Raw genomic sequence first — 13,989 nt, forward strand, 5'->3', positions numbered from 1 at the left:
ATATTATAAACATTATAGATTTATATATAACATATAATGTATATTTTATGTAATTTATCTAGAAAACAGAACATTTCAGTTGCATAGCTAGATAGTCTACTCACGTGTATTGCAAAAAATTACAATAGGGTCTCCAATTGTTTCTTCCTCCTTTTCTATAAGAGGATTGTACATCCTCACTCACTGTCTTGTGATTTGCACCACTCTCTGTGAGAAGAGTATACTTCCTCAGCAAACTGTGCTTAACCACAAGACTTGTTTTGGTCAAAAGAATGTGAGTAAATGTGAGTTACATTACATTTGAGAAGAAGCTTTAGGAGCTACCAAGAATTCTGACTATTCTTTCCTTCCAACTTCAGAAAAACATATCATAAATATGGACTACTTATTCAGCCTCAGCCATTAATGAAAAATCATGTGAAGTAGAGCCACAGTGAACCCACAGGCAACATATAAAGTAAGTTTGAAGTAAATATTTGGTTTTCTAAGTCACTGAGATTTGGAGATTATTTATTAATACAATAAAATTAATGCATATATCAAAATATGTCTTGTTGTTTCCAAAAGAATGCAAATAAAATATTTTTAAGAAGAAAGCATGTAGAAAAGAACAGAAGAGTAATTCCTAAGAAAGTGCTACAGAACAATTATAGAAGCACTTGGGGTGCTGAGCTTGTTGTTGCTGTTATTCCAGACAGTCAAGAACTCTCTTAGAAGAGCAATACCTCAACTGCTAGTTGAAGTACTTTGGACTTCTGTCCAAACCCTTGCACTTAGAGATTTGACCAGATTTTAAAGTGGCATCCAGTAGCCTCAGGCTATGGATCTGAAATGACTCAACTCTTCTTTTGAGTTCCCATCTGGAAAAGCTAAAAGCTGTCAAAAGAATTGTTCTGGTCAACACCTAAGTACTGGTCTTCAACTTCCCCTTTCTTAAAACATTTACTATGAAGGGTTTACAATTGTCAATCCATCCTTTTACCCTCTTTACATGTATATATATCTCCTAAACTCAGAAGTGTCTTGTGTCTTTCTTAAGGACCTGAAAGCCATTACTTTGAAATGCAATCATCATGAAGGATAAAACTTTTGTTTCTTAGTCTCTGTGGGAGGATAGAACCCTAATTTAGACAATTGCCAGTTAGCAAGCACAGCAGGCCTAATCCCATTTACTTTGACCAATTCTTCACAAATTTTTACTTCCCTGACTCAAGCTCTGCTCCTCAGGTCCTCATTCTCCCTTTGAAGCACCCAGTCACTTTAGCAAAAAGAATGGAGCTCAGCTCTTTCCATTACTGTCAGTAGTTACTGAATAAAATCTGTTTTCACCACTTTTCTAAGGGTTGGCTTTGTTTTTCTTTGACAGAGCACACTGGTATCTAGTTTAGGGTACATTATGACTATCTTAAATCAAAGCATGCATCACAACATGTGTATTTTAGAGGATTCTACTTGCCATATAATAATAAAACAATAACAACAAAAATAATAGTAACTAGCATTTACAATATTTACGTTTACTATAAAATTTTGAAACTTTACATTTATTCACTTTTTTTTTTCAGGATTTATTCATGTGTTAATAAATCCTGAAAAAAGGTCCCAAAGTCAGCATCTGTTAGATTCTCTTAGCATCTCATTGTTATAAGAATGACACTGCTACTACACCCATGAAATCTTTACATGTCAGCCTTCAAATAGGGAAGGGAAGAAGGAGGTGCGCAAATAAAGGTCTCTACACATATTTATCTTTTTTAAACTAAGAAGCAAACAAAATATTTTTTTCATAAAGTTGGAAATAAGTTTCTCTTATACCAAATTGGCTAAAACCAGGTCACATTCCCACCTCTAGACCAGGGGGGTTGGGTCCAGCTTCCTTGGAATCAGGGATTTCTGACAATACCTGAACAAAACCATAGTTCTTCCAAAAGAAAGGAAGAGTATGAGTATGACTATTGGATAAAAATGAACAGGATCTTCCACAATTACTAAACTATACTTTTCACTTAAATTACTCTCCTTTCCATCGTCTTTGAAGCCATATCTAATCCTAAGGAAGAGTAAGTGTGTTACATAAATAAGTAAATAGAAACAAAATTACTTGATATAATAAGAAGCTGCAAATTGTATGCAATATTTTTGTCAGCAGTTTTAACTGTAAAATCAATGCACTCAATATTGTTTGTGTTCTCAATAATGAGTATTATTAGATACTGCATAAATGTCAGCATGTGTCAAGAGCAATGACATGTGTCTTCTATGGTCATTAGCAGTATAGTTGCAACTTTTGTTGTTGGTAGCAACTGGAGATATTCTCATAGCACTCTAGAACAAGAAAGAAAGAAACTGGCCAATGCCAGCTCTTGTTCAAGAAATATCTGAAAAATACCCTCTAACAACTCCCAGATCTACTTAAATAGGTATGTGAAGGAGCCTGGAGCTCTACAAAACCAGATGGGAGCAAAGCCAACATCTCTATTGAGACCATTGTTGTGAACTCTATTTACTCCCAAGCTAGTATGACTTGGACTGCAGAACATTGGAAAAAATTTCCCCAAGTATAAGTTACTTTATAAATGAATTCTGTAGCCTTTTTTTCTTCTTAAGATAACACAATTCTGAACTCTGAACCTCAAATAACACAACCAAAATGAAGGATAAAAGAATTTATCTTTTAAGCTAAGATAGCGTGCCTCTCTTTCTTCAGGAAAATGCTCCTGAGCACAAATCCTAGCCCTAATTTGGCTTTTCTGTTTTTTGGGGTTGTCAAAAGCAAAAAGAGAATAGATTAAAAAAAAAATGATTTAATGAAGACTCTTGCAATAGGGAGAGTACTAAGAGTGTCTCAGCAGAGTGGTTTTTGCCTTAAACTTTTATAAGTACAAATCAACAAGTCATAAGTGGGGTGGTTTATGGTTGGAACTGTTCATCTCAAGCCAAATTTTATTCAGTTGGCTAAACAGAAAATTTTTATATATCTGTCTAGCTAGTTTTAGGGAACAGTTCTAATCTCAGCCAATCATACATAAGACAAAGAATGGGCAGTTGAAGTTGTCCTTATTAGTAGGTTCAGGCAAAAGCAAAAATATGTGTTTGGTCTCGTCACAGCTGAACAAGAGGTCATTCATTAGTGTTATGAATCATGAGAAAGAGCGAACAGCAAGTCTTCTCTAAGTTTTATGTGGAAGGGTAGTTATCTATAATAAACAGTTTTCCAGAACACAAAATAGTAGGGGGATTACTTGACCTTCTCTCCAGAAACACGGGGGCTCATGTAAAGTTAAATATTGTCAGTTCTCTCTTTTAATTAAGGTGAATGAATATCACTTCTTAGCAACTCAGAGGCAATCATAAACCACCTAAATAAGGTGTAGCAGGGTCTAAAAAAGTCTCTTGATAATGTTTGTTGATGATGTTCCTCCAAAATCAGTTAGCAAATATGTTGAGAGTTGGTAGCAAATATCAGGTGTTTTAGAGTCCCAGAAAATCAATTATCTTAAAAGTGTAGTGTCTGAAATGTAAAAGAGATACTATATAGAAAAGAGTTATAGCAGTCCTGAAATTCAAATCCTCAGAAAGTCCTGCTTGCAAGGCTGGTCCTTGGCTGGCATCTGGGAATCTAAATGCTAAACAGTTTCCTACACTAAAATATTTTTTTCCTAAATGAAAAGGGTGGCTCACTATGCCTAGACATTTTGTATAATCAAAGTAGTTATGCTACACCTGCTTTCTTTCTAAAAGTATGGAATTTTGGTACTTACTAGGTAAAAGGTCCATTTTTTATTTTTTACCAATAAAAAATTTGAATCTCTAATAAACTTCCTTGATAGACAGTAATTCATGAATGTTGTAACAGTTTGATACTAGAATTATACATATTTTATGTGACTCCATTGGGAAAGGACTTTTGGAAACTTAACCCGGTTTTCTCTGGAATATTTTCAATGCACCTGCCCTGTGTTGATGTTTCTTTGTAAAGTTTTACTGTAATAAATCTTAGCTGGGAGTACTACATGCTGAGTGCTGTGAGTCCATCTAGCAAATCATCACAACTAGGGAACAACAACAGAAATATTAATACGAAAGATTATATTAAAATAAAAAACCATTAATTGAATCTGGAGAGGCTCTTTTCAAGTAAATTTGAAAAGGTAAGTTCATGGAAATCTTTTGAATAAATACCACTTGTTAATATTTTTAAAACTAAGATGTCTATGTTCTCAGCAATATTGTCCACTGTCATGGTTACCTCTCATATAAGGGTGTCCATGACCTTAGCATTGCATCAGATTTTATAAGTAGTCCAGAGAATGGCTCATCCAGAGAGAAATCTGCCCCTGCATAATATCTTGTGGTGATGAATCTTTTGAAGTATATATCAAGTTGCTAGACTTGATCTCACAGAGCCTATTCAGATCCTGGCGGGGGGTGAGGGGAACAGCTACAAGGAAACTTTATCAGAGTCCTGACATGTATTTATGCAGTCAAGATTTAGTTCTCAGCAATGACTCAGGCAGGAGAGAGAAAGATGAGATATGTTAGTTTAGAGTGTTGTATTCAGATATTGAAAATATCATGGACTAATTTGCATACCTCCAAAATTTATAAGTTGAAGCTGTAACCCCCAGTGTAACCTTATTTGGAGAAAGAGCTTTAGGAGAGGGTAATTAGAAAAAAGGGAACACTTGTGCACTGTTGATAGAATTGTAAATAGGTGCAGCTACTATAGAAAACAGTATGGAGATTTCTCAAAAATCTAAAAAAATAGAATAACCATATGACCTCACAGTTCTATTTCTGGGTATTTTTTCTGAAGAAAATAAAAACATTAATTCAAAAGATATATGTTCATTGCAGCATTCTTTAAAATAGCCAATATACGAAACCAACCTAGGTGTCCATTGATTGATGAATGGATAAAACATATATACAATGGAATGATTTTCAGCCATAAACAATAAATGAGATCTTGTCATTTGCAGCAACATGAATGCACTTAGAGAAATTATGGTAAATGTCAGACACATAGACTTCTGGTCAAGATTGCTGAGTAGGAAAACACTGCTCGACTCCTTCCACGATCACATCAAAATTACAACTAAATTACAGAATAATCACCCTTGAGAACCACATGAAGACTATCTGAATAGAACTCCTAAAACTGAGCATATTAAAAAGTCATGCTGAGACTGATAGGAATGGAGATGCCAAATGGGCTGATCCCATACCCATCTGTGGCAGTTCAAAATCAGGAGGGACATCTTAGCTGTGTAGGTTTCTCCTGAGAAACGAGTAGTCGCAGTCCCATACAGGGCTCCCCAGCCTGGAGCACCAGTTCTAGAAAAAGGTGTCCTCACAACTTCTGGCTGTCAAAATCAGCAGGGACTCCATCTGAATGAGACAGAGAGCTAATGTAGACCCAAGTAGCTTCTTAAAGGGCTCAAGCACAGACTCACAAACATTCGCCCTAAACTCCAGTGAAGGAACAGAAACTTGAAAAGTGTCCCTGGGATATACAGTGAGTGACTGAATTGCCTGGCTTCAGGGCGAGGGTTGGAGGAACGGCTCTCTCTAGGACAGAAGTGCTAGCAGGTGCCATTGTTTCTTTGTTGAGCCTTCTCTATCAGGTACAAGTGGGTGACAAATCTAAATCTTTATTAACCTGGCTAACACAGCTCGCCTCATGCTGATGATTCTCTGAGACCCTGCCTTCCTCCACCAACTTGAACATCTGACACAAACTTCTTTCAGCAGCTGTTCTACATAAGTGTCTGGCCTCATCCCACACAGCAGACTTTCTTAAAATCTCTTAAAGATGCACAAACTCCAACAAGCAGTGTCTGGCCTCAGTGTGCCCTGTACCTTTCACTAAGTGGGCCCAATCCTGGCACTAGTGGTAGCTGGCCTCCATTCACTGCATAGCCTCTTTCAGGAAACTTCAATCCCAGCACAGGCAGCTACCCATATCAGATCAATTTGCAGCTCCTATCATGTGACTCTGGGCTGGGCACAGGCAGTGACCAAAATTGGCCTACATTAGGGCAACTTTCAAGAGGCTCTAGGACCGAAACAACCAGTAGATAGCTTCAGACCACACCAGAGGCCCTCACATTTAGCTCTACAAATGACAAACACAAAGGGTAAACTCAGCAGACACCAGAGATATACCAAAATAAATTACACACCATGAGGTTAGTCCATGCTGTGGTCATAGGCAGTCCTCATAGCCAGTCTATCTGAAGATGAAAAACCACCCACTGATGTGCCAAGAGCAATCAAGTCTCAAGCACAAAAAGAGAGCACACATAACTCACATAAGAGATACCCAGGGAGCACCCAGTCCAAGCGACCAGGGAGAATGTGCCACTGGGCCCCATAAGACACCTACTACAAAGGTCACGCTGCCAAGACTGGTAGATGTAGCAAATCTATTTAATCCATAGAAACAAATACAGGGGGGTCAGTCAAAATTAGGAGACAAAGAAACGTGTCCCATATGAAATAACAGGAGACAACTCCAGGAAAAGAATTAAACAAAATGGAGACAAGCCACTTACTAGAGGCAGAGTTCAAATCACTGGTTATAAGGATGCCCAATAAACTTAGGGGAATAATAGATGAACACGGTGAGAATTTACACAGAGATAGAAACCATAAAAAAGAAACAGTCAGAAATGAAGACTACAATAAATGAAATGAAGAATACATTAGATTAAATTAGTGGCAGAAAATGATGCAGAAGATCAAATCAGTGATTTGGAAAACAAGGTAGCTGAAAATACCCAATCGGAAAAAATAATAACAATAAAAAAATAAGCGTTGTATAAGAAACTTCTGAGACAACATCAAGCATACCAAAATTCACATCATAGGGATACCAGAAGGAGAAGAAAAAGAGCAAGAAATTGATACACCATAATTAAAATTCCAAAGGTTAAATACCAAGAGAGAATCCTAAAAGTAGCAAGAGAAATATAGGTAGTTATATACAAGGGAGTTCCCATAAAACTGTCAGCTAATTTCTCAACAGAAATATTGCAGGTCAAAAGAGATTGGTAAGAAATATTCAAAGTGTTGAAAAACAAGGACCTACAATCAAGATTTCTCTACCTAGAAAGCCTATTATTCAGCATCGAAGGAGAGACAAAGAGCTGCCTAGACAAGAAAAAGCTAAAGGTGTTCATCACCACTAAACCAGTATTACCAAAAAAAGTTAAAGGAACATCTCTAAGAAGGAAGAAGAAATAAAATAGATAAAAAATATGTATAAGAAATATTTCAAAGAATAAAAAAAAAACTTTTCACTGACAAATGCAAACACATAATAAAAGCAGTAGATCAATGACCACTAAAGCTGTACGAAGGTTAAAAGGCAAAAATAGGAAGATCGTGTGCAATTACAACAGTAAATTAAGGAATACACAAACACAAAATATGTAAAAAATAATGATAAAAACATAAACGTGGACAGGATGAGTAAAAATGGCAGTGATTTTAGAATATGTTAGGACTTAAGCAAACATTACATTAAAATAGAATGTCATACACATAGCTTGGTATCTAGGAAGAGCATGATAACCACAAAAAGAAAAAAAAAAAAAAACCTGCAAGAGATATATAAGAAGTAGAGAAAGAAATCCAAACTCAACATTACAGAAATTCATAAACATACAAAGAAAGAGAGCAAGAGTTTAAGAAAGGAACATAAAAGAACTACTAAAATCAGAAAACAATAAAATGGCAATAGCTGAATACCTATCAGTAATTACTTTAAATATAAAAGGGTGGATTAAATACTCCTATCAAAAGACATAGGATGGCTGAATGGATAAGGAAACAAAATCCATACATATGCTGCCTACAAAAGACCCACTTCAGATCAAATAACACAGAGAGACTGAAAGTAAAGGGATGGAAAAGATATTTTGTGTGAATGGAATTAAACAACAACAAAAAGATGGGATAGCAACACTTAGACAAAATAGACTTTAAATCAAAGGCTATAAAAAGAGACAAAATAACATATCATAAGGATAAAGGGATCAATCCAACAAAAAAATATAACCCTAGCAGAATTTACACACCCAATGTAAGAGCACCTAAATATATAAAGCAAATATAACAGACATAAAAGAGCAACTGGCAGTAATACAGTAATTATAGGGGACTTTAATAGTCCACTAATGTAAATGGATAGATCTTCCAGGCTGATAATAAGAAAACAGTGGCCTTAAATGACACATTAGACAAGGTAAATTTAATCTATATTTTTTGAACAATTCACACCAAAGAATCAGAATATACATTCTTTTCAAGCACACATGGAACATTTTTCAGTATAGATCACATGTTAGGCCATAAGAAAGTCTCAGTGAATATAAGAAACTTGAAATCATATCAAGCATCTTCTCTAATCAGAATGGTATAAAATTAGAAATCAATTAAAGGAAGAAAACTAGAAAACAAACAAAGGAGTAGAGGCTAAATAGCATGCTACTAAACAATAAATAGGTAAACACTAATGAGAGCAAGAAAGAAATCAAAAAATACCTTGAGTCTACGGCCATACCACCCTGAACTTGCCTGATTTCATCTGATCTCGGAAGCTAAGGAGGGTTGGGCCTGGTTAGTACTTGGATGGGAGACCATCTAGGAAGATCAGATGCTGTAGGCATTATAAACAAACAAACAAACAAACAAACAAACAAATGCCTTGAGACAAATGAAAGTAAAAACACAAGACCTGAAAAGTCAGAAAAAATAGTGTAGATGATAGAGGATCTATTCATCCTTGTGGCGACCAGATTAAAGTTGTTACAAAAACAAGGAGCAAATAGCAAGGGAAACTATCTGGTATCTAGATGAACAAGCCATATGACTAGAGTGAGAACTAAGAAATCACTGTGCAATGGCAGAAGGTAGGATGGGATGAAGATGCGAGGCTGTTCAATCCTGAGTGGCTGAGTGGGACAGAGGCCATAGCAGTGGCAGATGGCACCTGCAGATGCTTCTTAAAGGGGCCATGTCCTTGTGCAGACTTTCAAGGTGATGGACCTGCTCTCTCTGAGCAACAGCATGGTTCGGCTGTGCAGAGGACACTAGGAACATACAAGGGATCACTGAGATGTTGGAGTGAGGTCCTAAGGGAGACTCGCTCTGTACAGAAGTGCCGGCGGTATCCAGTGTTCCTCTCTTGAGCCCATCCCTTTCCAGTGTGCAGACTCGGCACCGCCATAGCTGAGACTTTATCAAACGGAATAACAGAGGTCGCTCTGCCCAGAGAATTCCCTGGAAACCTGCTTCCCTCAACTCATGGCCCCTATCAAGCCACATTTAGTTGTGTCCTTGGCAAGTCCTGTAACACTTGCTGAGCAGCACCAAGATACACACTGGTGTGGATTGCTTGCTGAATCTTAACAGGTGACCCTGGAGGGGCACAGGCTAGGGCTAAACTTGGCCTGCAGCTGAACCCCTCTCAGGACTGTGCCACTGGACACCTACCACACAAAGCCACACTTATAAGACTGGGAGACTTAAGAGATATGCTTAATACATAGAAACAGATACAGAAAGGCAGCCAAAATGGGAAGACACGGAAATACAGCCAGAATGGGAAGACAAAGAAGCAAATACCATTTGAGAGAACGGAACAGAGACCCAGAAATAATGGAGTCAAACAATCTAACAGATGCAGAATTCAAAACACTGGTTTTAAAGATGCTCAATGAACTTACGGGAAATGTAGATGAATTTAGTGAAAACTTTAACAAAGAGATAAAAATAAAAAATGGAAATGAAAATTATAAAAGAAAACCAGTCAGAAATGAAAAGCACATTATCTAAGATAAGAAGTATATTAAATGAAATAAACAAAGTGAATAAAGAATAGGATCAAATGATCTATATAGAGAATGAGAAAGCCAAGGACACTCAATCAGAATGGCAAGAAAAAAAAGTCAAGACTATAATAATAATTTAAGGAGCCTATAGGACACTATTAAATGTAAAAATATCCATGTCATAGGGGTACCTGAAGAAAAACAAGATGTTGAACAGCTATTTGAAGAAATAATGATGGAAAACTTCCATAACCTGCTGAAGGAAATAGACATACAATCCCAAAAACCAGAAATCCAAAGAGGCCCACACCAAGACACATCATAATTAAAATTGCTAAAGGTTAAATACAAAGACAGAATCTTAAAAGCAGCAAGAGAAAAGCAGTGAGTTATCTATGAGGGATCACCCATAAGACTGGCAGCTGATTTCTCAAAAGAAACTGTGCAGGACAGAAGGACTTGACACCAAATGTTAAATGTGATGAAAACCCAGGATCTACTACTAAGAATACTGTATCCAGTAAAGCTATTATTTAGAGTTGAAGGACAAATATAGAGCTTCCCAGACAAAAGTAAGCTAAAGGAATTTATCACCACCGAGCCAGTATTACAGGAAATGTCAGAGGGACTTCTTTAAGAAGAAATAATACGTATTAAAAACAGGAATAATGAATGATAATAATTACGTTCCTATCAACAACAACCTCAAATGGAAAATAACTCAGTGCTCCAACCAAAAGATTGAATGGCTGAATGGATAAGAATACAAGACCCCTACATATGCTGCCCACGAGAGACTCACTTCAGATTAAAAGACACACAGACTAAAAGGAAGGGAATGGAAAAAGATATTGCCTTGACAGACCTAGAGGATATTGCACTGAATGAAATGGGTCAGATAGAGAAAGACAAATATTGCATGATTTCACATACATGTGGAATCAAAAGAACAAAATCAACAACAACAGCAACAAAAGTAGAAATAAACTCATAGATACAGATAATATTTTGAGAGATATTTGATGAGAGGAGATTTGGGGTGACAAAAAAAAGGCAAAGAGATTGAAAGGTAGAAATAGATAGTTGCAGAATAGACATGGAGATATAGAGTGTAGCATAGGGAAGATGGTTAATAACGTAATAAATATGTAAGTGGGAATTAACGTAATAAATATGTAAGTAACGTAATAAATATGTAAGTAGATTTAGTGGGGTGATCACTTTGCAAGTTATGTGGATCTCTGATCACTATGCTATACAACTGAAACTGGTATATTATTGTATGCCCACTATAACTGAAAAAAAAAAAATCATCGAATTGTACAATGCAATTTCAAGCAACTAATTGTCTATTATATTTCAGTAAAGATGGAAAGAAAAGGAAAACACACACACACACACACACACACACACAGACACACAAGGACTTCAGAATCTATGGAAACAACCAAAGCAGTTCTAAGAGGGAAATTTATAGCAATAAAGGCTTATCTCAAGAAAAAAAGAAAAATATCAAATAAACAACCTAACCTTAGAAGAAAAGAATTATAAAGAACAGAGGAGAACCAGGCAAAATGTTGTAGATGATAGAACCTTCGCTCATGTCCTCTTATGGCCACATCAAATTTGAGACAGAAACACAGAGCAAACAGCAAGCAGAGTCACCTGGGGGTCAAGATGAACAGATACCTTATTTATGGAGATAAATAAGAAATCACCTTGCAATGGTTGGAGGTAGGAGGGGATGAAGATATTAGGCTGCCCTGTCCCCAGCTTCTGAGTAGGATGGAGGCTATGGCAGCAGCTAGCAATTGAAGACACCTCTTAAAGACATCGTGTCCACAACTGGACTTTTGTGGTGATGGATCTGTTTGCTCTGAGCACCAGTGCTAAGTTGGCTGCTTGGGAATCACCACTAACTTATAGGGTGACGTCGAGTTGTCAGAGTGAGGGCCAGAGGAAAGGCTTTCTCTTGGGCAGAAGTGGTGCTGATATCCATTGCTCAGCAGTTGAGCCTCCTGTTCTCCCATTGTAAGGACACAGTGTCACCATACCTGTGACTTCATCAAACAGGATAACATAGGTCTATCTGTCCAGAGGATTCCCTGATAGTCTGCCTTCTCCAACTTGCAGCTCCACCCAAGCCACATTTAGTTGTGTTCTCAGTGAGTCTGTGCCACTTACTGGACAATACAAGACTCACACTGGTGGTAGGTGACCTTGGTTTCCAGTGTGGCCTCTTGAGACAATCATAAGCATAGCATCTGTGCATTGCTTGTTGAATCTTAGCAAGTGGCCCCGGAGAGGCACAACTGGGGCTAAAGTTGGCCTGCAGCTGAAACCTTCTCAGGACTATGCCACTGAACACCTAACACACAAAGCCACACAAATATGATGGGGAAACTTAAAAGCTTTGCTTAGTACATAGAAACAGACACAGAAAGGCAGCCATAATGGGAAGACAAAGAAGTAGAAATCATATTAGAGAATAGAACAGAGACCCAGAAATAATGGAGTCAAGCACTATAACAGATGTAGAATTCAAAACACTAGGTAGAAAGATGCTCAATGCATTTATTAAAGAGGCTTTCCTTTCTCCATTGTATGATTTTGTCTTTTTTTGTCAAAAATTATTTGCACATATAAATATGTGTTTACTTCTGGACTCTCGATTCTGTTCCATTGGTCCAGGTGTCTGTTTTTATGCCAGTACCATGCCATTTTGAATACTGTCACTTTGTTTTATAATATGAAGTTGGGCAGAGTGATGCCTACAGCCTCATTCTTTTTTCTCAGGTTAGCTTTGGCAATTTGGAATCTTTAATGCTTCCATACAAATCTGATGATTTTTTGTTCTATTTCTTTAAAAAAAGCTGATGGAATTTTGATTGAGATTGAATTAAATCTGTATAATGTTTTAGATACTAAGGTCATTTTAACTATGTTGATTCTTTCAATCCAAGAACACGAAATATCTTTCCATTTCTTTGTATCTTCTTTGATTTCTTTTAATAGAGTCTTGTAGAATTCATTATATAGGTCTTTCATATGTTTCATTAAATTTATTCCTAGGTATTTTATTCTTTTTGATGCAATTGAAAAAGAAATTATTTTTCCACTTCTTTTTCTAACACTTCATTATTAGAGAATAGGAACAGTATGGATTTTTGAACATTGATTTTTTTTTTTTAATCCAGAAACTGTACTGTATTTGCTTATTGTTTCTAGTAGTATTCTAGTGGAGTCTTTAGGATTTCTCTATCGAGAATCATGTCAACTGCAAATAGTGACATTTGATTTGTTTCCTATTTGGATGTCTTTTATATCTTTCTCTTGCCTGATTGCACTCACTAGGACCTCCAATGTTATATTGAATAACAGTGGCAATAGTGGACAGCCTTGCCTTCTTCCTGATCTTGGAAGATTTTTAGTTTTTCACCATTAAGTATAATGTTGGCTAAGGGATTGTCATATATGGCCTTTATTATATTAAGGCATTTTCTTTCTATACCAATTTTGTTAAGTGTTTGGATCATAATTGAATGCTATATCTTGTTGAAGGCATTTTCTGCATCTAGTAATATGATCATATGATTCTTATTTTTTAATTTGTTTATGTGGTGTATCACATTAATTTATTTGAGTATGTTGAACCATCCTTGTGTCTCTGGGATGAAGCCCACTCAATCGTGGTGTATAATCTTTTTAATATGTTACTATATTTGGTTCGCTAGAATCTTCTTTAGGATTTTTGCATCTATGTTCATGAGAGATATTGGTCCCTAGTTTTCTTTTTTTTTTTTGTTATCTTTACTAGGTTTTGATATCAGGGTGATATTTGCTTCATGAAATGTATTGGGAAGTATTGCCTCCTCTTTGATAATTTGGAAGAGTTTGAGGAGAATAAGTATGAAATCTTCTTTGAATGTTAGATAGAATTCACTGATGAAGTCATCTGGTCCTGGACTTTTACTTTTTGGTAGATGTTTGATGATTGTGTCAATTTCCATATTGCTGATCAGTCTACTTAGATTTTCCAGTTCTTCTTGATTCCGTCTAGGAAGGTTGTATTTTTCTAAGTACTGGTCCATTTCTTCTAGGTTATTAAATTTGTTATTATATACTTTTTCATAGTATTCTTGCATAATCC

At 36.4% G+C, this 13,989-nt stretch overlaps 1 pseudogene; it reads left to right on the top strand.

The window, feature by feature from the left end:
- Positions 1-8,555: 8,555 nt before the first annotated feature.
- LOC112471787 lies at positions 8,556-8,674 on the top strand (annotated as a pseudogene).
- Positions 8,675-13,989: the final 5,315 nt, after the last annotated feature.

The sequence above is a fragment of the Pteropus alecto genome, unplaced genomic scaffold, assembly GCF_000325575.1.
Source record: "Pteropus alecto unplaced genomic scaffold, ASM32557v1 scaffold231, whole genome shotgun sequence".
NCBI lineage: Eukaryota > Metazoa > Chordata > Mammalia > Chiroptera > Pteropodidae > Pteropus > Pteropus alecto.